At 48.6% G+C, this 23436-nt stretch overlaps 1 protein-coding gene across 2 annotated transcripts in view; it reads right to left on the minus strand.

The window, feature by feature from the left end:
- The window catches only part of ANKRD35 (ankyrin repeat domain 35), a 502129-nt gene that overhangs the window by 131793 nt on the left and 346900 nt on the right, over nt 1–23436 (minus strand). The window lies entirely within an intron of this gene.

Genomic DNA, 23436 nt, shown 5'->3' on the forward strand with positions numbered 1-23436 from the left:
TCTCCTGCAGGAGAAGCAGCCGCCTCAGCTCTTGAAGCCAATGGGGCATAGCTACGAAAGGGACCACGACCTGGAAATAGTAGTTCACTGCTGCCAACATACTGCCTACCATCAATGATAATATGGCAACTATGGCAACACATTGCCTACATCAGCCAGATGTGGCTGCAGCAGCAGATAGCCATGCCTGTTCCTGCACAGCGAACAATATATTTGTTCGGCCTTGTCACCATTCTCTTTTATCTTTGCCTTTGTTTTCTCTAGACCATTGTAGATCACCTACATTGCTAGATCAGGGTCTTCGCTACCTTAAACGTGATCACCCAGAGCAGTCTGCATCTACAACTCTCTGCCTTTTCAACCTCCATAAAGAATCTGAGCCCAGCTTGGTTTGTCAGAAGGAAATGTCCCACACAGTAATAATGGTTCCATGTGTTAATATCCCGGCATAAATATCGCGATACAAAAATATTGCCATATTTTTGGGGCGATACTGACCCATGGACTCTGCGGGGGACACCCCCGCAACCCCTGCATTATTTAAAAATGTGCGGGGGACACCCCCGCAAACCCCGCTCCCACAAAATATACTCCCCAAAAATATTGCCTATGGCGAGACAAACAGCCATGTGTATGGCGATATTTTTGGTGGGGAGCTTTTGTAGGGATACCGTAATAATGAGTTGGAAGGAATGTTACCTATAATCTCAGTTCTGCACAGTGGGACTGGTCACAAGGGAAATGTCCTTTTTTCTCAATTCCATGCATCATAGTGGTTTGCTTCTTTCTTTATTTATAATGCGCACCAGACCCGAAGGTATCAGGGCGCAAGGTACAAGACAGTTTTCAGCTTATAAAGGTTACAGGTATACACAAATACAGATGTGGTCTGGATGGAACACTGTCTGGTTACTCAGCTCCTTGCAGTCCAATTGGTCAAGGCTTGGCATGGCTTGTGAAAGGATTAGTTAAGCCCCCATGCAAAGGGCCATTTTATCACAACACTGCCTTAAAACGTGCTTGGATTTGAAAATGATAGGGAAACATGGTGTCCTCAGGTACTCTTCTGTTGGTGGCCCTCTAGGCAGTCAACTGGAGTTGAACTATTGTCGCACTGGCCCAGCCGCTGTCTCGTATCACTCGATTTGACAGGAGGATATATATTCCCCATAGCCAGTTTGGGCACCAGAGATTATAGTATAATGGACTGACTTCAGCAGAAACTAGATGAATTTCCTTTCCAGCTGCAACCAGTCACCAGAGTTGCTTGGGCAGGGCAGAACTGTACTCAATAAGAGACGTGAAATCATTTCCTGATTACTCTCATGCCATGTTATGTAATGTTAGGCTATGGCATGCTAGGTCAGGTCACTCTAGGTCAGGGCACAAATGCAATGCTTACCATTTGTAGTCAATTCCCCCACGACCTCCACTGACAACTGAAACACACTCCAACCGTAGCTCTATTCAGTCTTGGATAGGATTATGAGACAAAGCGCCTGGACACGCAACACTGACTAGCGATGGACAAAGCCAAATGCACACCACATTGCACTGATGGGTACCAATGAAAATGTGCATATTGTCTTTAAATGCTAGAATATTTTAGACAAGGGCCCAGGCCCAATGTGCTTTATAATGCACTAGTTTCCACAAACATTCTTTGGAATTAACAAGAAGGTAGCCTGATGCAGGTATGTTTGGCCCAACCTCACAAAGTCTGTGAAGGTAGCCCCTTCCCCATGATTTGAAGGCTTAGCCTCCCTCCGAAAGTCGGGGGCTAGTTGTGTCCCTGGTGCAAGATATGCCTTTCTAGGTATTCTACACAACATTGCTTCCTTTTTTCTTCAACTGTGTCCAGATGTGCAACGATGCCTGCAGCACACCGCACCACAATGCACCAGATTACTCCAAGGATCCCATAGTCAGGTGAATGTCATGACTCAATTAACATTTTAATCATATTCTTACTTGTCCTTCTGAGGTAATGTTCCTTTTCTCCAGGACAGAAAGCTTGTTCTTGTGTGAATGTGTAAATTGAGTGCGGTTGGGTAATCCATGAGGTGGTCTTCCAGTATTCTGCATGGCTGCACTACGGCTTCTGCCAAGCAGAGTGTGATGAATCGTGCAATTCAGTAATTTCTCCCCAGTGGGGGCGGGGGAGGCAAAGAGGGGCTTTCCCTGTGATGCTATGGAGGTGAGCCCGCGACTCAATACCCTACCTAGGAGTAGAGGCAAGCAGGACCTCACCGGGAGAGGTTCCCCATGGGGACAAGGACTCCCGTTTCAAAGAGGAACTCCCTAAGTTATTCACCCACAAACCACCACTAGCAGCTTCCACCCAAAGATGATATGAAGGACAAGCTAATGTTTGTTATTCTGGTGTAGAAACAGTATAGCAGCCAGATAAGGAATGTGTATGCAATACTGAGAGGAAGAAGATCATACGAGTAATACAGAGTACTTACGCAACAGAGAAAAAGGGCGTTGACGCACCGCTGGGGAAAACCCAGCAATGTGTCATAAATCAAGTAGGAGTCCTGCAAGAGAGGAGAGTGGGCGTTTCGAATCAGTTTTGCGAAGAGAGCTGAAGGAGACCGGGACACGCAGCTTTGTAGCGTGGAAGCTAGCTGGCATGAAAAGGCTACACAAGAGAAGCCCGAAGCAATAGAAGCTGAGGGTAGGAAACCTCAGACGAGTTATCAAGTCCTATGTGGTGGCGTGACCGAGAGTCCGTGAACTGCTAAGTCCAACAACAACACAGAGACCACAGACCCATTGCAAGCACAAAGCGGGTATGGCAAGAGAGAGAGAAATGGAGGAGCCAGAACCAAACCTGATGAAGCAAGCAAAGCTTCCCATCCTGAACACAGGCCCGACGATGCTAACCCCAAGAGAAAAAGGTAACTGGGAAGGCGGGAGACTCAGGAGGGATACCGAATATAACCCGTGTAAGAATCCTGCTCATCCCACTAAGGACCTAAAGTTAATGTTCCTAAGAAGAGTGGGAAGTCATATGGGAACACTCGCTCTGAGTAATGTCGAAATAACAGAGAACACCAAGAATTATTATTTTAACCCTGATATCCGTAACAAGAAGTAAAGAACAGTAAAGAACCTACAGAATCATTACTGGTACCTTCATACTCGTCCCAGTAAAACCAGAGGTGAAGAAAAGTGAGAATCATTATTGGAATATTCATGCCCGCATACTAGTCCCAGTAACTGCCAAGTGGAAAAGGAAAGCGAGAACCCTTTAGCTGGCCCAGCCATTAAAAAGAGTGGACATTGTGTAAAGAACAAGTAATAAGTGTCAAACAGAGAGAGAGAGAAGAATCATCTCACAAGGGGAAACCAAGGTGTCAAAGACCTGACTGAGATCATGAAGAGCGCCATTACTGAATTGTATGGTCCGATCAAAGTAGTTGCCAAACCTGCAAACAAGTTACTAAAGTGACTGTGCTGAGAAGCTGACCACAGGAGAAGGGAGTCATTTTCCTGTGCCTTAGTTGGTTTTCATAGAGGTAGGAACACGATAGATTAGCTTTGGACAGAGGAAAAATTATCTTTTTGGACACACCGACGATTGACGAGCACCCTAGTTAGATTGCGTTAGGTAGGGAAAACCCATAGTTTAGGTATAGTCAGGAGTTGGCACCATTTCATTTTTTCAATGAAATCCTTACAATGGAAGATACAGGTCTCTGTCCTTCTGACCCACCACAAGCGTTAGTGGGGTCGGAACCATGTCATTTTCTTCCTTCTAACTCCCACATGTGCAACGTAGCTTTCCAGTTACATTTTGGCACTGGTGAATTTGCGTTAGCAACAACTATGGGAATATTGGGGGGAATATTGGGGGTGGTGAAATTGGGTCCACGGAAGATCTCATGTTCCATGCAAGCCGTTTTGTTCCAATTGGTTTTCTGGTAAATGAAGTTACTGTTAAATGTACCCTCTAGGTTGACTGCTCAGTGCAACTCTCAGCTAGAAATTCATTGAATTGTTTGTGTACTTCTTGCTTGTACATATAGGAGTAATAAGGTAGAAGGAATCTAGGGTAGAAATTTCCATTAAGGAACTAACTGCGTTTACCAGAAACCCCAGTGCAGCCATTCTAAATTCCGGAATAACTGCCTATGCGTTACGGGATCCCGCTGAATCTATGCGCTCCACAGAGCAGAAGTACACACTTTCTTTCCTTAAGCACGAGAACATTACATCAGAAACACTAGCAACAGTCCAATTCCAAAAACACAAATTGCTAACATTTACTGTTTCATTCACATCACATTGACACACAGACACTAGCCCGGTCTCATGAAAACCGTACCAACCAGGTGTGAAATCTTGTCATGAGAACACAGGTAAAAGTCTCATGGGTGCAGCTACACAACTAAAAGATTCCTTCCACAAATCTGTGTTATTTTTTTAAAGTTTTGGCTTAAAGTTGAAACGGCCAAATGGCCAAAATAGTCCTGTGTACTGTGGACTTTCGGGTTGGTGTAAGGATGCAAAATTATGTGACCGTCTCTCATAGGCCCAGTGTACATGGCGCTAAGAGAGCAACTCGGCAGGGCGTCATTTTGCCCCTCGGGAAAAACCAAGTTTGGACAAGGAATCCTTAGCGAAGGGAAAGGGGCCATTGTCATCCATGCGTGTAAGAGGGCAGAGTCTTCGTGCAGCGGGTCTGAAATGGTTTTCTGGAGACCTATCCAGAGAGGTTAGTATAGCATTATGGTAGTTTAAAGACGAACGGCCGTGTTTATGCAAAATGGCCTGGAGGCTCTTGCGCCGAAATATGCGATTTCCCCGGAAGAAATCAATCTTACGGCTCGAGGTCAGCTAACGCCGGTGCACTTGCTTTAGTTAAATGCTCTTAAATAGGGATTGGCTTAGTCTAAAATTCTTAAATTGCCATGTTTGCGCAGCCCACCAAAAGAAGGGGTTGTCCCAACTTGTTGCGAGGACATAGTGGTGGCAGGTTGGAATACATTTGTATAAAATAAATATTTGTATAAAATAAATGTTGAAAAAAGACATTTCTAGTAACTATTTGCAATCTCATCAACAAATACATGTGAGTACATTTAGTGGGCGTAAACATGCGTTTGCCACAAAAGTGCCCGACCCAATCAACCGTTTAAAGCTCATTTAACTGCACAGAGCACACACCCAGCTTAAAGGAGGGGTGGCTGGACCAGCACACTCACCAGGGTGCGGATGATTTAATTATTATAAAGGCTCACACGGTTTTAGGCTACATATTGCTCCCACGTTCAGTCTCAGTTACTCCATATTGGTTTGCTTGTCATTTTATCTGCTTTTCTATGCATGTATTTTTTGGTTTGTGTAATGCCGCAGATGGCCTCAAGAACACACCAATTCTCGAAGACAGTTCAAGGGTTTTTAGTGAAATAATTAAGAAGGGGCTCACTAAGAGCGATCGCTCTCTCATCTCCCATGGGCTTTTCCCGCCATATCGCAGGTGTCCCAAAATTCCAAGATGGTCACTAGAGATTTATAATCCCTACTATTTAATAACCAGCTGGCTAGCTGTGATGGCCTAACTGCAAATGCTTAATTTAGCGTACTCCCTCTGGGGCCCTCTAGGTGAATCCTATCCAGGGGTCCCTAAAGAACCACAATGGTGTTAACTACTCTCCACTCCCACTACTCTCTCCTCTCACTACTCTTCACACCAAATACACGACTCTCCTCCCAACTACTGTACACTCTTCTCCCACAATTACCCTCCTTTCACTCCATCATCTTTCCCTCTCCCACACTTTCTACTCTCTCTCTTAGTCTCATTCACCACTATGCACACATTCTCACACCCAAATATCACTGCTGTGTCACAGCAAGGAATTAGCTGAGATCGCGCATTTGATTGGTGAAGCTGTCTGGCATGGTATCAAAGTTCAGGGAAGCCAAGGCTGGTTATCTATTCTCAAGGCAGTAAAACTGGAGAAGCTGAATCATTCCTTGTTGAGGTGCAAAGAAAGAACACCATGCATGCCAAGTTTTATTCAGTTAAGACATTTAATTATCGCAAAATGGGCCAGATCGTGATCTCCTGTCACATGAGCCAAGGATGGAAATAGAGTTGGGCATTGCCTTCCAGAACTATGATAGCGCATGCTCACACTCCCTTATATTCCCAGAGATGAGACTATGCTGCAAGACCAAGTTCAAAGACAATCTTCATGGCAGAAGGCATGGGTGATGATAGACGTTGAGCCAATTGGGTGGGGAGGCAAAGTCATGTCCACCTCCTAGCACCTGGATATGAGCTTACGTGCTGCTAAATGAACCGAATGTTCCAGACTGGCACAAGCCTGCCAACCAATTGTAGAAGGCCATATAACAAAGGGCCTTATCGTTTGAGAGCCAATTATTTGGTGTCAGAGTTATTCTCCATCCCATCCACTGCATGCGTGTTACCAAAAGGACTCTAACGCTCATACTGGTTGAATGCTTTCAGGTCTGTAGGAACACGATTTTTGGGCCGTTTCTTTAGCACCGCCAGTGAACTTGTTAATGTTGATGATGATGATTTATGGAATCGCATGTGTGCGGGTTCAGAATTATTTTTAACGCATGCTTGTGAGGAATTTGACCATCCACATGGGAAGTGCATGCTCGCCTGGGCTTTTTAAAGACATTTTTGATAATGAAAATGAATGATGCAAGATCAATCTCCAAAAATGTGTGAGGCCATTCTGCACACATTTTCTCTGCTCATAGCACGAAACGCATAGTCACGTGTACTTCCCTTGTCATGTTCAGCTGGAATGGGACAGCCACAGGTACATCAAATCATCTCAAGAAGGGGGAAGGCACACCTTCCTCCAGCCATGGGCAGCCTAATTAAAATATCAAAGGCTGCATGGATCTGCCTTCCTAGTTTGGCCGGTGGCAGTGTATACTAATGGGGAATAAATAAGGCAAGTCTGGAGAAGAGGCTTGGTTTCCGAACAGACAACAAGAAGACAGGGCTAACAGCCCTTTGGTATGCAACATGTCAACTTGAAGCTAGTTCCCACCCCTCTGTATGAAAGGCAGTGAATGGCATGTGTGGGTCCATTAGTTACCGCAGGGGTTCCTGCAGAGCAGACGCCTTTCAGAGGGACGAAGGATGTGATTTGGAAGAGACAGGCAGTTTGCTCCCACCACAAACTTCAAGGGAGAACTGCACTTTGATCAAGAGCCACAGAGGGCTCAGTTAACCAGAGAGACACTTTGATCTACAACAGACAGGAAGCTGGGTGGGACTTAGGTATATGTTGTCACTCCGTACCTTTCCTGCTAGAGAACACTCTGGTCCTGACCTCATGCATAACAGAAGATTGTTGGTGGGGACCCAGGATTGGTTTATTGAGATAGGCTTAGCCTGCAGGAATCACTGGGGCCCATTTGGCCCCTCACTTAGGTGATCATCCGACGACTTCGAAAGGAGAAAGGAGGACTCATTTGGACCCGGGCTGAAGGTACAGTGTACCTTAACATCTTCCATCAGTGAAGGAAGGCCAAGAGTTCCAAGAGGACACAAGATCTCTCCACTAAACATCTCCTAGGGAACAGTGGGAGATACCGGACTCAGAAGACCTGTCCAGAAGCTCCAGAACCGGTACCCAGCCAGCACACAGCGTGCCCTGCTAGGTTTCTGCCAGCAAGCTTCCTAGGTGGGAAGTGCCGGAGAGTATCTGAACTAAGGACAAGGCTGTTCCCTGCAAACACTCTCCTACGCTTTGGGCGTCAACCTTGAAAGGACGACACGAACCCTGCGAAGAAGCTAGCAGGTATGCCGCACAAGGATCAACCATTATCCATCTTTTAAGGACATATTTCGAGACAGTTGAGTCCTCGATCCATAACTGGCTGCACCGCTGACTTGTCACGCCGTAATCGTCAGAGCCGTCTGAGATGCCTTGACCAGCGCTCCAGATCCACCAAAAAGCACAGAGACAACGATTCTTGGCCCTGAGCCACCGTGAAGGCCAGCCTGCAGCTTCTGTCCAACCATGCTTGCCGAACTGCCTGCCGCTTGATACCCGCAGCTGTCTCCCGCCTCAAACTCTGTCTCAGGAGCTGCAAAGCACCCTGGAACCGCCTCGACGCTGTCGGGCATCAAGAACTTCTTAAGCACCAGATAAATTGTGGTTCAACCCCCTGGTCCTTCTCCGAAGGCTCCTAGAGACAGTTATGACCCTTTGCCCCTTGGTGCTGAAACCAAATACCTTGAACAGTTAAGACTGATTGCTTTACCGACTACCCTCCTGTCAGTATCCAAAGTGCTTCCCTTTCCTTTGTGAAACTGTCTGTCCTCTGTGTTCCTTTAGAGTGTGGGTTGTATTTTGTAGTGTGCTAGAACTGTCTGTTCTAATAATAATAAAGTAGATATTTTTAATACAACCTTGACTGGACAGTCCCTTTTATCATTGGGTAATAGTATTTTGGCTGTGTTGCAACTCAACAACGATCCACAACCGCGCAAAGATAAACCTGCCGTTCCGTCCATGTTACCAAAAATTGGACAAGGAGGTTTATAATTGCTTGTGTATCCAATCTGTTTGGATCCCTTTTGGTGTACTAGAGGTGTAGGGCTGATTGATGGTTCAGAAACCAATATTCATCCCTGGACCACTGGCACCCTGGAAGTTGATTCATCACAATGCTATTGTACAAATATTAGATGAATTGGATCTATTTGTATAAATGGTCCATAAATTCGGAATTAGATTATATGGAACATAATTTTAGTTGAGTGGAAAGTTATGGAAATGTTTTATTTTTTTATGGATAAATGTATGTAGACTTTATATATGTGTGTTTTATTTTGACAAATGTATTTAAAGTGTATATTTGTGTGTAAGATCAAATTTTGATCAAATACACAATACAAATAAATACATTTAAAAAAAATCAATCCCAATAAAACAGGGACCTGGGCTTTAAAAATAGGCTTCGCAGTCACTCACATCTCCCCCTCACACTCTACGGCACGCCAACTAGCTTTGCTACCATGATAAAAAGCTTGGGATTTCAGTGGCAAGCGGATCTTGACATGAAGCAACAAATCAATGAATTAATTGAATCATAATGTTACACACTACGGCTGCTTCAAAGGATTCTGCCGTGTGTGGATAAATGTTATCTGACTCTACTAGTGGGCTCTACTAGTGGGCTCTACTAGTGGGCTATCTCAGTTCAAGATTGGAGACTACTTTAATGCAGCACATTTGTGATAATCGCAATACTCTTGCGCCTCCAAAAAGCAGTTTGCTTGATTTTTAATCTGGCTACATTTGATTTGGTTGCAGCCAGCCCTACAGATAGTGAGGTCATGAAGGGCCGCTGGGTTCAAATTTCTAGAATGTAGGCCCTATGTCAGGGGGTATGCTGCGGCACGTGCCCACAGGTGTGACGGCTACGCCCTCAGCCATCCATTCTCAAACAGTGAGAACATAAGGACCCTTTAGTAGGCTCACGCGATCCCTCTAAAATTGTATATTTTACATATAAGAAAAGAAGCGTGTGGAACGAAAAGTACCTGTTCTTCTCGTGGTTGCTTGTTGTGTTCAATTGCATCCTTTCTAGTGCAGGGCAAGCTCTGGTAGAAGTGTGCACCGCGTTTGCTTGTTTCGCAGTGTGTTAGAGCCTTTACCTGGTACTGTGCAACAGCCTTTTCCTCTTTCTGTACAATATTAGCCTTTTCCTGTAAACTTGCAACAATGTCTTTGTTGTGTGTAGCACACCTTGCTTGGAACGTGCAAGAGTCAGCCTCAAGTGTGTGCAGGGTATCAATTTGTTTGGCGAATGCAACAACTTGTAGCCTACAACAGATTGAAACATTAGATGTTGGCACGTTTGTTATCTGCACCGGGTTGTCCTTCGTCTTTTAACAGATGCCCTCTTACCATTAGGCACCAGTGGAAGCAGCACAGCCACCCTCCTGGGCATGTGGTAATCTGAACATAGGGTGGTAAACCTTGGAGGCCCGGGAGGGGGGAATGAGAGTAGCAGTTCCTGCTGCAGGCGCATGTTAGCTTGAGAAACCTTTGTTGTTGCCACCTGTGCATCTAGCCGTCTGGTGTGTTTATTTTCAGTGTTGGGCATGCCACTTATATCAACACATAACACGTGGGTATGCTGCAGCTGTAGACCCGTCTATAGAGAGAACATTTTACTGCTTTTAAGATTCTAAAGGCCCAATAATTATTAAGGAGGAATACTACCAGCTATACGCATCACAAATCAAGCGGGAGGGAAGCCCAGGGGCAACGCGCTCGCCATGGAAGCAAGACAACGCGGAGGAACACAGGTTCGATCCTTGGGTCCGCGATTAAAAACCTCTGGGTATTCGCATTATAAATTGCAATTATAAATATATATTAGAATCAGCCATCCAGGTTTTGCTCCTGAAAACTGATGTCAATTCACTTGGGGTCTGATGGAAACTCAATCCTGCTTGTACACACTCAGCCAAAGGAGGCCGGTAGGTGGAGTAGTGAGCGCAAGGCAGCCTGGGATGTGGAGTTCTGCTGCCGCTACTAAACCATAGGAAAATCAATTAACAAACGGGTGGTCTTCTTTCACAGAAAGGGAACCGGGACAGGGGCATCATAAATATTGCCTAGTCAAAATCCATTCAAGCCCAGACAGGCTATCAAAAATGTAGACTTGAAAACTGGTGAAACCGGTTTGCCACCTGCATGTTCTTGGAGGCGATTTCTTCAAAGAGCCAGACCCAAATTAGATTGATAAGTAGACTGAACAGCCGGTCATAATTAGGGGGTGTGTGGCGCCCGTGTCGCCCTAGGCTGTATTTACATCTCAGAACAGCGTGGTGGCGGAGCAGTGACTCTGCGCTCGCTGCCCGGGCAGTCAGCTTCAATGCCACAATGCACCAGGCGGTGGAAGCGGCGCGTCCGTCCAACGACAGTGACCGCAAGGAACAAAGGTGTGCACACGCAGGTGCAGAGAAGCCACAGAGCGCGACTCTAGCGTCTTCGTGTCCATTGTAGGCACACCTGTCGTCCTCGTACAGGTGTGATTGTGCAGTCATGTGCCACAGGAGTGGCCACACCCATTATTATGTTGCATCTGGCGTGGGAGCAGAGGGGTGGAAGGAGTAAACACCACATGGAAACACACACACACCACATGGAAAAAACACACAAGCACGCAGTTCAGTTACATTTCAGGGAGATAAAAGAATAGAATTGCAAACAAAAATGTCAACGCAACTCCACATTTTTGGATGTCAAAATATGCCCACGCTTAAAAGTTTGGGTGGAAAAGCCAACCATGACGAAAAAGAAGCAAAAGAAGCCAAGAGTAAACGAAAAAACACAGGTATTCTACAGTGTTTGCTTTTTTCTGTCCGAGAAGAAAACAAAAGACAAAGTAGCAATCGGATTTGTGAATGTTCTAATCTGGCCACAAGGTTTGGGGGCGGGAGGCGGAGGAAACGCTCTGCGACAAATACATTGATGATCGGATGGACGTGCGTTAGGCAGAAACCTGTGCAGTTCCCGTAGGGACCACTGCAAAAGATTTAGGACTACAGGTGGTTGGCAGTGAACCCAATTGGTAGCAGTCTGTACCACCCAGATTTACCTGGTAGGTGTGGCTGAGCAGTCAGACTTCTCTCAAGATGAGTTAGGCAGTATATAGAGTATACACAACAGGTACAGAGATACAGTAGCACAAGCAAACACTGACCAGAGCTTTGGTGTAAAAGTATATAATTATGTATTTAAAGACACACTTGTAAATTACACCAGCACAAAAAGAGGTAAGTAAATTCAACACAGTCACTATTATATATATATACAACCCTAATTATTTATTAGACAAGTCTTAGTGAGAAACACCACTTATTTTCAGACTGAGGCAAAGTTATAAATTTCAATACCTTCCAAAGAACCACAGTGAGGCAGGTTAGGTAAAGTCTACTGGAGAGCAAGGAAGTTCAAATGCCAGACCCACTCTTAGAGAGAGCAAGCAAAATGTGTGGAACGAAAAGTACCTGCAAGGGGGTCTGCTTCTCTTCTGCTTGGGACGCAGTGACTGAACACAGCACCCTTTCACACACCAGGCATAGTTAAAACAGATAGGTCGTCAGCCAATAGCAGGCCATCCCTCCAAGCCCAGTCATGCACACTGGAAGGACTCTCACACAAAGGAATAAACCCACACTACCCAGGCAGGCATCTGCATATGCCAGTCAGTATTGGTATCATACCGACTACAGCCCTCATTCCTGGAGCAAACACATCCAGTGTCCAAAGACATCCACCTCCTCTTCCATATAAGATGAGGTACAAGAGCTAGCTATGTGACCCCTCAGGTCGTCAAGGAAAAACAAAGATAACGTCCATTTTAACAATTGGTGAGGGGGTCAAAAAGGACCCAACCACATAAAATGGATTCCACCTACCAGAACCATTTTACACAGGTGAAGAAGCCACTACCACCCTCACCAGTTTAGCCACATCATTGACAGAAATGGGGAACTCTCTCTGGGAGACCAATTGGTACCTTTGGGGTACCCCTGTCTAAGGAATCGTAAGGACTTAAAGCAGAGAAAAAAAACACAGAGCCACACACTTTTGGCCTTTGGAGTAAGCCAGGCTGGGGGAAAAATTAGTACAAAAACAACAAATCCAGCTAAAAGAGGAGGGGGGCCTTACAAGTCGGGCAAAACATCTCCAGAAGTGGAATCCTGCCCTAAGAGTTAAAACTCCCTTTAGTAAGTTTTAGTGCGTTTTCAATAATGCAATTGTGACAATTCAACCCTTCACTATGAGTCTGCATGATGGGAAACTACAAAGTGTAGTGCGCTGGGGAACACAATAGCCACTTTGGAAGAAAACATGTCTTGATTGTCAATTAACAGACATACACGGTTTCATGCACTCTCCGAAGCGATCGGCGGGCAAGGCCCACGACAGAGCTTCACAGTTCTCTGCCTTCCACCAGTGGAGTGTCTGTGGGAATTCAATATCCCCTCTGCTCTTTCTTGCGGGGCGGTTGTCCGAATGTGAATCTACTCCTCTTTATCCATAAACCAATGGCAACATGGGGTTTCTTCCATCTCTGGTCCCTCCGACGGGCTTAGTCAGGCAAACAGCCTGCATTTATCTGTTCCGCTTTGGCTGGCATGAGGGGTACAGTTCTCTGCCATCTGCTCCTCAATTTCTAGGTGGGTCCATTTTTAGGCGACTAGCGAGCCAGGCAGCTGGCGGCTTCATGGGAGATCTAGGAGGCAAGCTTGCTCGGCGACTCTTCTGGAAGGCTCTACAGCAGGGATCCGCAGCTGAATGTCCACTGCCCTGTTGAAGCCATGCTGGAATCCTGCTACCGCCTAAAAGAAAAAGTGACGTTGCATGCCTTTGTGACCCGTCGACTGGCTCGGGGTGTAGCCCAAATTATTTGGAGCTACAGTGGGATTCTGACACAGAACACACCGACTGACCCCTGTTTTTAGGAGAAACAAGTTGCATTTGGCTGCCAGAATATTAGGGAGCCATCATTTTAGATTGCCACCTCCTCAAAAGTCATCGTTTCACTTTACATACACTTTATATTTTCAAACACCTAACATGTTACACATCTTAGAAATCCCCAATGTATAACCAGGAGGGGGGCTTACTTACATGAATCCTAACACAGAAAGGACTTGTGAATCACGTGACATTTAGCAGCGTTGCGTAAGGGACCCAGACTAGCTGGCCAAGAAGTAGAATCCCATTGTCCTATTCGGGACACCCTACCATAAGTACATCAGTCTTGCCACTGTTAAGTTTAAGCCATGAAATGGTTTGACTTACACCCTTGTCAAAGCAGAGCATGACGTGGGGCCTTGGGGTTGAATATAAAACAGAGGCCCAAAGAGTGGATCAAAGATGTCAGCGGCTGAATATAGCAGTTGAAAAGTATAGGTGGAGCCTTGTCGCACTCCACATGTCAACGGAGTGGAAGTGGGATAGCCCGATCCAAGAGAAATTAACGCAGCCAGGCACGGACCGTACCACAGATCCCCCCTACCTGTGCATACAGTTTAAGGTCACGGAATGGGGTTTTCCACAAAGAACATATGACTGGATACCTCCAAACGCCGTAGAAAGTCCAACACCAACTGTACTTATGCCAGGAGAACACCCTGCTCGAATCTGGTAAATGGATCAGATTCCATTAGAAGACGACTCCTGGACTGCTGCAGACCATTCGACATACGCGATTGTTTAAATATTGGCAGCATTTAATAATTTTGATACAATTATTGCCCATGTGATCCGTTTTCTAATACTAGCTGGAAGCTTGGATGCACAATGATTTTCTATCTGGTTGCGCAAGTCTGAAAAACTGCCACTTGATTCTCTATCCAAAAGCACTTTACATCACTTCTCTGGCTGTTGGGGCTAACGTGATTAACAGGTAGTCACTGAGCCCAACGATTTGTAGGGTGTTGGAACATTTTTGCTTTGAAAATCTCGAAAAAGAGCTGGCAAGGGCCCCCTATGAACATTTTCTCTCTGTAGGCCTTCTGCAGGGACTCCTGGGATCCAATGGTAGAAAGCCTCTCTTTTATATTCAGGGCTTGGAAGGAAGTGGGCGATTCACCCAACTCGCACCCCATAAGTCGTTAAATAGGCTGCACCCGGGTGGGCGACTTTAAGAGCCTGAGCCCTTGTTCCAGAAAGCAGCAGCTTTGAGAAGCACCGGAGACCGGCTGCTTCAGAGAGCCCAGCAGAGACTGTCCGGCGGCTTCAGAGAGCCCAGCAGAGACTGTCCGGCGGCTTCAGAGAGCCCAGCAGAGACTGTCCGGCGGCTTCATGGGACAGGCCACCCAACTGCAGGGAAATGGGTCACAGGGACTGCAGTTACTGCTCCACGGATCCAAGGTCAACTTCAGGTCGTCACTGGTATAGCAATGGCTGCAAGGCAATGGCGGCACTGCGGCGGCGGAAGCCACAGAAGTGGGAGTGGTCTCAGCAATGGTGCCAAGAGACAGTGGGCATGTAATACATATGCAAGTGCAGAGAAACCAGAAAAAGGGGTCCCATGACCTGCCGTCCTAGAAGCACCAACCAGTCAGCTTTGAGTCTGCTGGAATAAAAGAAACCTACTTTTCCCTACAGAACGAAACGGATCATCTTAAGTTTGTTTGGGTGAAGAAAGAAGTCTCAGCTAGTGCAGTGAAAAGCCTGGGGTGACTTTGTGGGCATCGGCCAATATGCTAAGGCTTCAGGACTATACTGCCCCTCAGCCAACCAGCACGGGGCATGGATTGTAATGTGTGCGCTTCGGCAAGAGTAGACTTTAGGTTTCGCAGTTCACGCGTGGATTTGATTTTGGCACTGGGGTGGACTTGACGTGAGTCTCCTCGCTTGCTTAATATCGCTGCACAAAGCAGATGACCACAATGGAAACATGAGGAGGGGGCTCGGACCACCACAAGGTACTTCAGTAGGGATTTCCTTATGATATGATAGTTTGTTTATATAGCGCCTATACACAAAGTGCTTCAAAGTTCTTCAAGGAAAGGGAGTAGAATGGTGGGGCAAGGTGGGAGGGTTCAGATTTTGACAGTTGGAGGATTTATGGCCTGGATGCCTTTTTTTAAAAATAAAATATTGTTAGCATGTCTAAGAAATTCCACATGTTCGTCAGATAAGGGAACTGAGGCAGAGTAACAATGGTCCCAGGAGTCAATGATTTGGTGAGGTGGCAAACGGGATTTTAGTAGTGAAACATTTGATGAAATGTTTTATGAAAAGGAATGACGTATAGTTCCTTCCGGAAAAGGGAGATTTGGCCCCAGGGAATCTTCTTACCAACTCCTCCAGCCCATATCTCACTAGTGGAGCGCCGTGATGGAGCTTGAGCTCCAAACGGGGCTTGCACTACCCACGTACGGTGCATTTCCCAGCATATTTCCAAATATATTGGCTTTAAAACCCAATGTATTTAAGCACCTCTGTGAATGGGAACGTATGAATCGCACTGAATCCGGGTCGGCCACAGTTCCAAGGAAGTGCTTTCCTTTGCAGAAGCCAGACAACCGCTCCACAACCTATCAGAAGACAGTCTGCCTGTTCGCAACCCTACATGCAGACCAGACATATGATAATGCCACAGGGGAAGTGTGGCCGGACACACTGCTCCAGAGAAGAACATGGCCACCATAAATGAGGCACCAGCAGCTTTAAACACTTTGCCAGAGCATACATTTTACAGCATGTTCCCGTGCAATGGACCATCTCATTACCATTCCTGTCCCATAAAGCCAAGTACCTTCAACATTACTTCCACCAAAACCACAGCATCGCAACCTCACTTCGGGGATGTGCTCCTCTACATGTCATGGTATGGTTCCATAATGATGACCTTCTCATGAAAAGCCCTACTTCTGCCACTTGCATCGTGTGAGACAAACCTCAACTAGCATCACTCTGATTGGCAGATGGGGGATTTTGGAAGACTCTCCGTGGAGGTTCACGCGCAGTGGCGCGCAATTTGCTGTGCTGCAGCAGCTCCGAGGGAGTTCCTAAGGGCAAGATGGCAGACAACCTTCTTCATGTGCCCCCCACAAAGATGCAGGTGGGAACTTGGATTTAGATTTGGCGAGCCAATCCCAGAGTGAAGTGGACCGTGGAACATAGCTGGTTTAATGTTAGAGGAGGAGACAGCAAAGAACAGAGGAGGCGGGGCAAGAAGCAGTGCAAACGAGAAAGGCATAGATTGTGAGCTTGCTGGAAGGAAGTAGAAACGCACAGACAGCCCAGCGTGGGCAAAAGAGGAAAGCATCTGAGAAGACATTCAAGTGGAATAGAGGGAGTAACAAAGCAGGAAGTACCCTGAAGGGGCGGGGCGTAGAAAAGACAAGGGTGGCAGAACACCAATAGAAACAGAGGAAATCGAGGAAGTGGCGAGACCAGGAGTGGGAGCATTGCTCTGGAAAAGCCAGAACCATCCAGAGAAAAAGAGGAGGGCCTGGTGGGTTGGCAGTGTCAGATTAAACTCTGTGGAGACGTCTACGCAGTCAAAATATCAGTAGCTCCCCTCTAGCAAACTATCTCCTAATACATTTTTATTTTTCTGCACCGCTTTAATTTGACCTGTTGTCGCGGGGCGCCTAAAAGGAGTGGGGCGTGTTATGTATGCCCCGGGGACCCACACACACAGGCATCCATGCAGGCACACAAGGAGTACGCGGGACGCGATGTTGGTTCGTCCGCGTCCCGGCGGGAACTGCCGCACGGGCGCACTTTATTGCCGCCGCGCATGCGCGGGCCACAACGAGGCTCGCGCATGCGCGCTATACATAACTCGGGACGTCACATCCCTTTTCAACTTTAACTAAAATAGAACATAACCTTGCGGGGTGCCTGGTCCCCAATGCAATTGATGGCTTTGAACACAGCCTTTGGCAATTACACTTACGTCCCATCAGGTCCCTTCGGCTTAGTCTCCCGAGTCCAGGACATAGTCCTTGAGATATCCTGGCAGCCTCCGCTCTCGGCGGACTGGATAGCGCGGTGGGGTCTCAGGCTGCGTGGGACAGCCGAGCCCGGCTCCCGCTGGGGCTTGGTGCCCGCTCTCGCCTTGATCGGTGTGTGGTTCTTCCGTGTTTGTGTCTTCCTCCGGTGCTCCATTCTCGACGGGGTTTTCAACTCTCTTGAAGAATGACCGGTTGCGTGTAACAGTCCCCCGATCACAGGCCGCCGTTACCATCGTGCCCTTCACGTGTGTTACCTTCCACGGGCGTGGCTCAAATTGGAGGGACAGTTTGCCTTCCGGGTGTCGATTCCTGACCAACACCGTGTCCCCTACCCGCACTTCTTTTTCCTGTAGCCCTCGTCGTTCACTTTCTTTTTCGTTGCGCCTGATTCGCTCTTCCCGAACCTTCTCATTGTCAATAACTCCGGGTGTTCGACCTTCCTCCTCCGGTAGCAGTCCTCTTGGGCATCGTCCAAATAGTGCTTCCGCGGGAGCCACTCCCGTGGACTGGTGAGGTGTCGTGCGGTATTCCCTAAGAAATTCCACAAGCTTTTTCTCCAGGTCAGCCCCGCTGCTGGCGGATATTCGTAGGACTTTATTGAGGGTCCTCATCATCCTTTCGGCTTCCCCGTTGGCCCGTGGCCAGAGTGGGGACACCCTGCGATGTTGAATTCCTCTTTCTTTGAGATAGGAGGCGAATTGGTTGCCCGTGAATGGCGGGCCGTTGTCAGAGCATATGAGGTCTGGGAACCCGTGTGTAGCAAACATCTTGTCTAGTGCCTTAGTTGAGAATTCGGTCGCCGTTGATTCAACTATCTCAACCTCGGGGTAACGTGACCATTGGTCCACCGCTACCAGAAAGTACATGCCCCGTCCTGTTGACCCGAAGTCTACATGTACCGTCCCCCATGGTTTTTGGCTGCGTTCCATGGACTGGATCGGCAGAGCTCTGTTGCCGGGGGTCGCGGCCTGACACGCTAGACATCTTTTCACAAAGTTCTCTACCATTGCCTCCAAATCCGGGAACCATACTTTGGCTCTTAATCGTGCCTTTGTTTTGACCACTCCCTGGTGGCCGACGTGCGCTAGCTCTAACATCCGAGTCCTCAGCGTCCTTGGCACGACGATTTGGTGGCCTCTCAGAATGAGCCCGTCGTCTGAGATGGAGAGGTCCTCTCGCACCTTCCAGAGCGCTTGGAGGTCTCTCTGGGCCGCTTCTTGTTGGCGCGAATTGTCCCGCAGCACCTCTTTCCAGTCACCGCTCCTTATTGCCCTTCGGACGATGTCGAAGACCTCGTCGTTGGTCGATTCCGTCGATACGACTGCCCTCGATATCGCCGTCGGAAGAGATCCTTCCACCACTTGACACAGCAGTCCGTGACAGTCGCTCGCGCCAATGTCCGTATCCGGATCCTCTTTGTTGGGGTGACGTGATAGATAGTCTGCCGGATTGTTAGTGCCTGGCCTGTATATCAGTCTCACCCCATACTCCATCAGCGCCAGCATCCACCGTTCGATCCTGGGTGGTGGTTTCGATGACACACCGGCTAGTATCGGTAACAACGGCTTGTGGTCCGTCACGACCACAACAGGTTTGCCCAAAATGTATAGGCGGAAATGGCGGCAGCCCCACCGGATGGCTAGCGCTTCCCTTTCGATTTGTGAGTATTTCATTTCAGTGGTGGAGAGGGCCTTGCTCGCATATGCAATAGGACGCATATTGCCACGCTCGTCCGGTTGCAGTAGTACCGCCCCAACCCCTACCGGGCTCGCATCTACCACCACCTCGGATTCCACCCTAGGGTTGAAATACGCCATGGTGTCGCCATCGGACAGGGCGGTCTTCAGGGTCTGGAATGCCTCTTGCTCCTCGGTGCCCCATTTCCACGCTGTGTCGTTCCTCGTCAGCGCCCTGAGCGGCTCTGCCGTTGACGCTAGCCCTTTGATGAACCGCCCACAGTATGTTACCATCCCCAAGAAACTTCTCACCTCGGTGGGGGATTGTGGGGCGGCAGCGTTCCTGATGTCCTTGATTTTGGCTGGGTCGGGGGATACACCCGCTGCATGGAAGATGAAGCCAAAGAAACCTACGCGGTCCTTGAAGAACTCACATTTTTGCCGATGTAATGTGAGGCCTAAACTTTTCAGCCTTTGGAGAGTGCTTTCCAGCCTCTTCACGTGTTCCGATTCCGAGGCCGCGAACACCAGGATGTCGTCGCTCATGTTCAACACGCCTTTGAGACCTGCTAGGGCCCCTCGGATGGTATTTTGAAATACTTCGGCGGCTGACGAGACCCCGAAGCTTAGGCGTTTGAATTGGTAAAGGCCATCGTGCGTCGTGAATGTTGTTATATATCTCGAGTCAGGGTGGAGCTCGAGCTGATGGTACCCTGCTCTCAGGTCCAGTTTGGAGAAGACCTTGGCGCCTTGTAGTTCTCCAATGATGTCATCGAGGGTCAGTGTTATATGTCTTTCCCTCTTAATCGCTGCATTGGGCAGTCGCATGTCCACACATATTCTGACCGCCCCGGGTTGTTTCGGTTTGGGCGTCACCACAATCGGGGAGACCCATGGCGTCGGCCCCTCTATTCTCTCGATGATGTCCATGCTGACGAGAGACCGGAGTTCTTCCTCCACCTTTTCCCTGAGGTGGAAAGGTATCCGCCGGTGTTTCAGGGCTGTGGGCCTGATTGATTCGTCGATGTGGAGACGCACCGGGGGCGCTTTCAATTTCCCAATTCCCTCGAAGATGCCTGAGAATTTGTTCAACAGTGTCTCAATGTCTATCTGATACACCTCATATGCGAAGTGGACGAGGTTTAGTGCCTCAGATGCGGCGCAACTGAGTATGGAGTGTGGGCTGACATCTGTGACGAAGAATCTGGCCTTGATCGAGACTTCCCCCTTTGACACTGGTGACACAAATACCCCTTTGGGAGGCAACGGGGTGTCCCCCCCGAATGTGAACATTTTTGCCATGGACTTGTCCAGTGTTGGAGGGCCTGGGAGTCTCAAGTAGTGTTCCTCCGCGAGGACGCACACTGATGCCCCTGTATCGATGAGAATTTGAGTTGGCACCCCCAGTATGTTCACTTCGCACTTGGGCTGTCTTTTCCGTTTGCTCGCCGATGCAATGTTCGAGATGAAGAAGACCTCGTCTTCCTCTTCTTCGTCTTCTTCCTCTTCCTCGGCGAGCTGTAGCTTTTGGATTTCTAGCTCCAGCGCCGCGATACTCTGCTGTCTCCTGAAGCCGCTACCTCGTACTCTCGCGGGTCCGCTTTGCGCCGGCACAGGAGCGGGGGCACGGCACATGCGTGCATAGTGACCTGGTTCGTTGCACCTTCCGCAGGACCTACCCTTGGCTGGGCACTCCTCCGTATGCGGCAGGTCATATCCACAGTACCTGCAGGAAGATCCAGAAGTGGTAGGGGTGTTGTTTCCGGATGACTTTGGGGTCCATTTGTCTCTTGACTTGGGCCATTTGTTCATGGCATATGCTACATCCCGTGTGCTGGGATGAACTGCTGCGTCCATGGTCGCCCCTCTGGACTCTGCCAGCTCATAGGTTCGGCCACTGTCTTGGATTTGTTGCAGTGACCATCCTGGCTCCCTCAATATTTGCCGTCTCAGCTTGCCTGAGCTGCAGCCCTGGATGACCTGGTGTCGTATCATCGACTCTTCGTTGTCCCAGCGACATGCGTTAGCCATTAGTGTCAGCCTTGCACAGAATTGGTCAAGGGATTCCTCCTCCCGCTGTTTCTCCTTGGAAAACAGGAATCTTTCATAGTCTACATTTGACTGGGGAATAAAGTGATTTTCCAATGCAGTCTTTACCGTTGCGTATGTGACTATACGCAGGTTGAGTGATTCATATATGCGCATCACCTCCAGCCCCGCCGAATATAGGAGCGTCGCTCTTTTCGAGTCATCATCGGTGGTCCCTGTGGCTGTAAAATACATTTCCAGTTTCTTCACCCATAGTAGCCACCGGGGTCCTAGCTTGGACGGGGGGCCGGAGGTATCAAATTCCTGCATGGGCAGTAGCGACCCCTGTTGAGTCCTTATCACTCGTGTCGCAGTTTCTGGTTCCCCATCACTTTCCGCCATCCTCACAGGTCGCACAGGCACCTCTCAGTAATTTGGAGGCCGCAAACCTGACTGGGGTGGGGTTCCACGTACCTCAGACTGCCGTTTTCCAGGTCCTTGGTCTCTGCGCAACCGTGTTGTGCTGTCTGCGTCGTTGTGATCGTCCCCAGATTATTGGGGGCGGTCGGAGTTCCAAAAATTCGTTGTGTTTTCTTGAAGTGGCAGCGCACGAGCACCTTCTCAGGCCGCTACTGCCACTCCACGTGGAGTTTTGCCGCTGGGTCCGCTCCGTGTCACTGCGTGGCAACGCGGATTTGTTGTTCCTCTGCACCCATGTGCTGGGCGCACGTTGCGGCAGTGATCCCGCCTCGTCGCCAGTTGTTATGTATGCCCCGGGGACCCACACACACAGGCATCCATGCAGGCACAAAAGGAGTACGCGGGACGCGATGTTGGTTCGTCCGCGTCCCGGCGGGAACTGCCGCACAGGCGCACTTTATTGCCGCCGCGCATGCGCGGGCCACAACGAGGCTCGCGCATGCGCGCTATACATAACTCGGGACGTCACAGGGCGCATAGGCCGGTGCCTACTTGGCCTAGTGGATAATCCGGCACTGTGGGTTGTGGTGAACCAGACCGGAGCATTGCAGGGAGTCCAGGAGGACGAGTCCACGGGAGATCGAGGAAAAGTGGAAGCAGTTATATTTGAAAAGTGGATTAGAGGGCTCCTGCAGAGAAAGCACTGGCTGAGTTGCATGCCAGCATTTTGGGGAACAACGCTGCAGCTTCCTGGGCCTGCTGCCTTCTGGAGGCACACAACCCAAGTGTGGCAAGACCTGAGGCAAGCCTGGATGCCACTCGTCCGGCAAGTTGGGAGGTGGGCAGGACCACCTAAAGAGATCTTAGCATTACAACTACAGCGGCAACAGCAGAAACATGACTAGCAACGCCAACAGAGAAACACAAACCAAACAAGTGCAGGGGACACTTGAAACACCATTGACTGACGTTTTGACTGCCAGGAAGCAGAGTCCTAGGGGAGTGAGGGGTGGACTAATTACGCCCCTCAAGCAGTGGCGTCGCTAGGGAGGGTGCTGGGGGGGCTGGGAGCCCCCCCTGTGAAACCCTGTGCCCCCCCTACCAAAGACGAGCAGTGACCATGTTCTCCCCTACTTTTGTCTTTGGCCCCCTCTGTGCCCCTCCTAAATTTGATTCCTGGCGACGCCACTGCCCTCAAGCAAGCTGGAATGGCACCTTTTAAAATTCCTTTTAAGGTACACCTTCCAATTACTCAGTCCACCCCAACTCCTGGGTTTATGTACCAAAATAGACTTGTTTGAAGCCCAGTTTCAGACTTGAATTGTTAGTTCACACTTCAGTTTTACACCTGGTGCAGCTGAGCTATCCTCACAGAAAAGGGACGTGATAAAACACAACACTTCTTGACGTCTATGCGCAGGTCGATTGCCAAGTAGTCCTATATATAATAAGGTGTTCCACACAACCTTCAGAGGTCCAACCACGCCATCACTTTCTTTCTGGGCAAGTATCATTAGTGCCAAGGTGTTAGTGCCTAGAACCTTATAATGCCCCCGTCCTCCTTTGTGTGTGAAGTGCAGCTAAACGATGCCCTTCGGCAGCTCAATGACACCCTTGGTGCTGCTCAATTATTTTACTTGGCACCGTTATTTTTTTGAACCACTTAGTTATAGCGCTGGTGCTTTTGCTCCCGGATCCCCTCAGCCTTCGTCTGTATCCATGGTGGCGTCGGGCCTGCGTGTACAGGAGCGCATGCGCAGCAATCCCGGCCCAGCCACTGGGCGACGAGTGAGACCG

Source organism: Ambystoma mexicanum, chromosome 1p (genome assembly GCF_040938575.1).
Source record: "Ambystoma mexicanum isolate Mex_15411 chromosome 1p, UKY_AmexF1_1, whole genome shotgun sequence".
NCBI lineage: Eukaryota > Metazoa > Chordata > Amphibia > Caudata > Ambystomatidae > Ambystoma > Ambystoma mexicanum.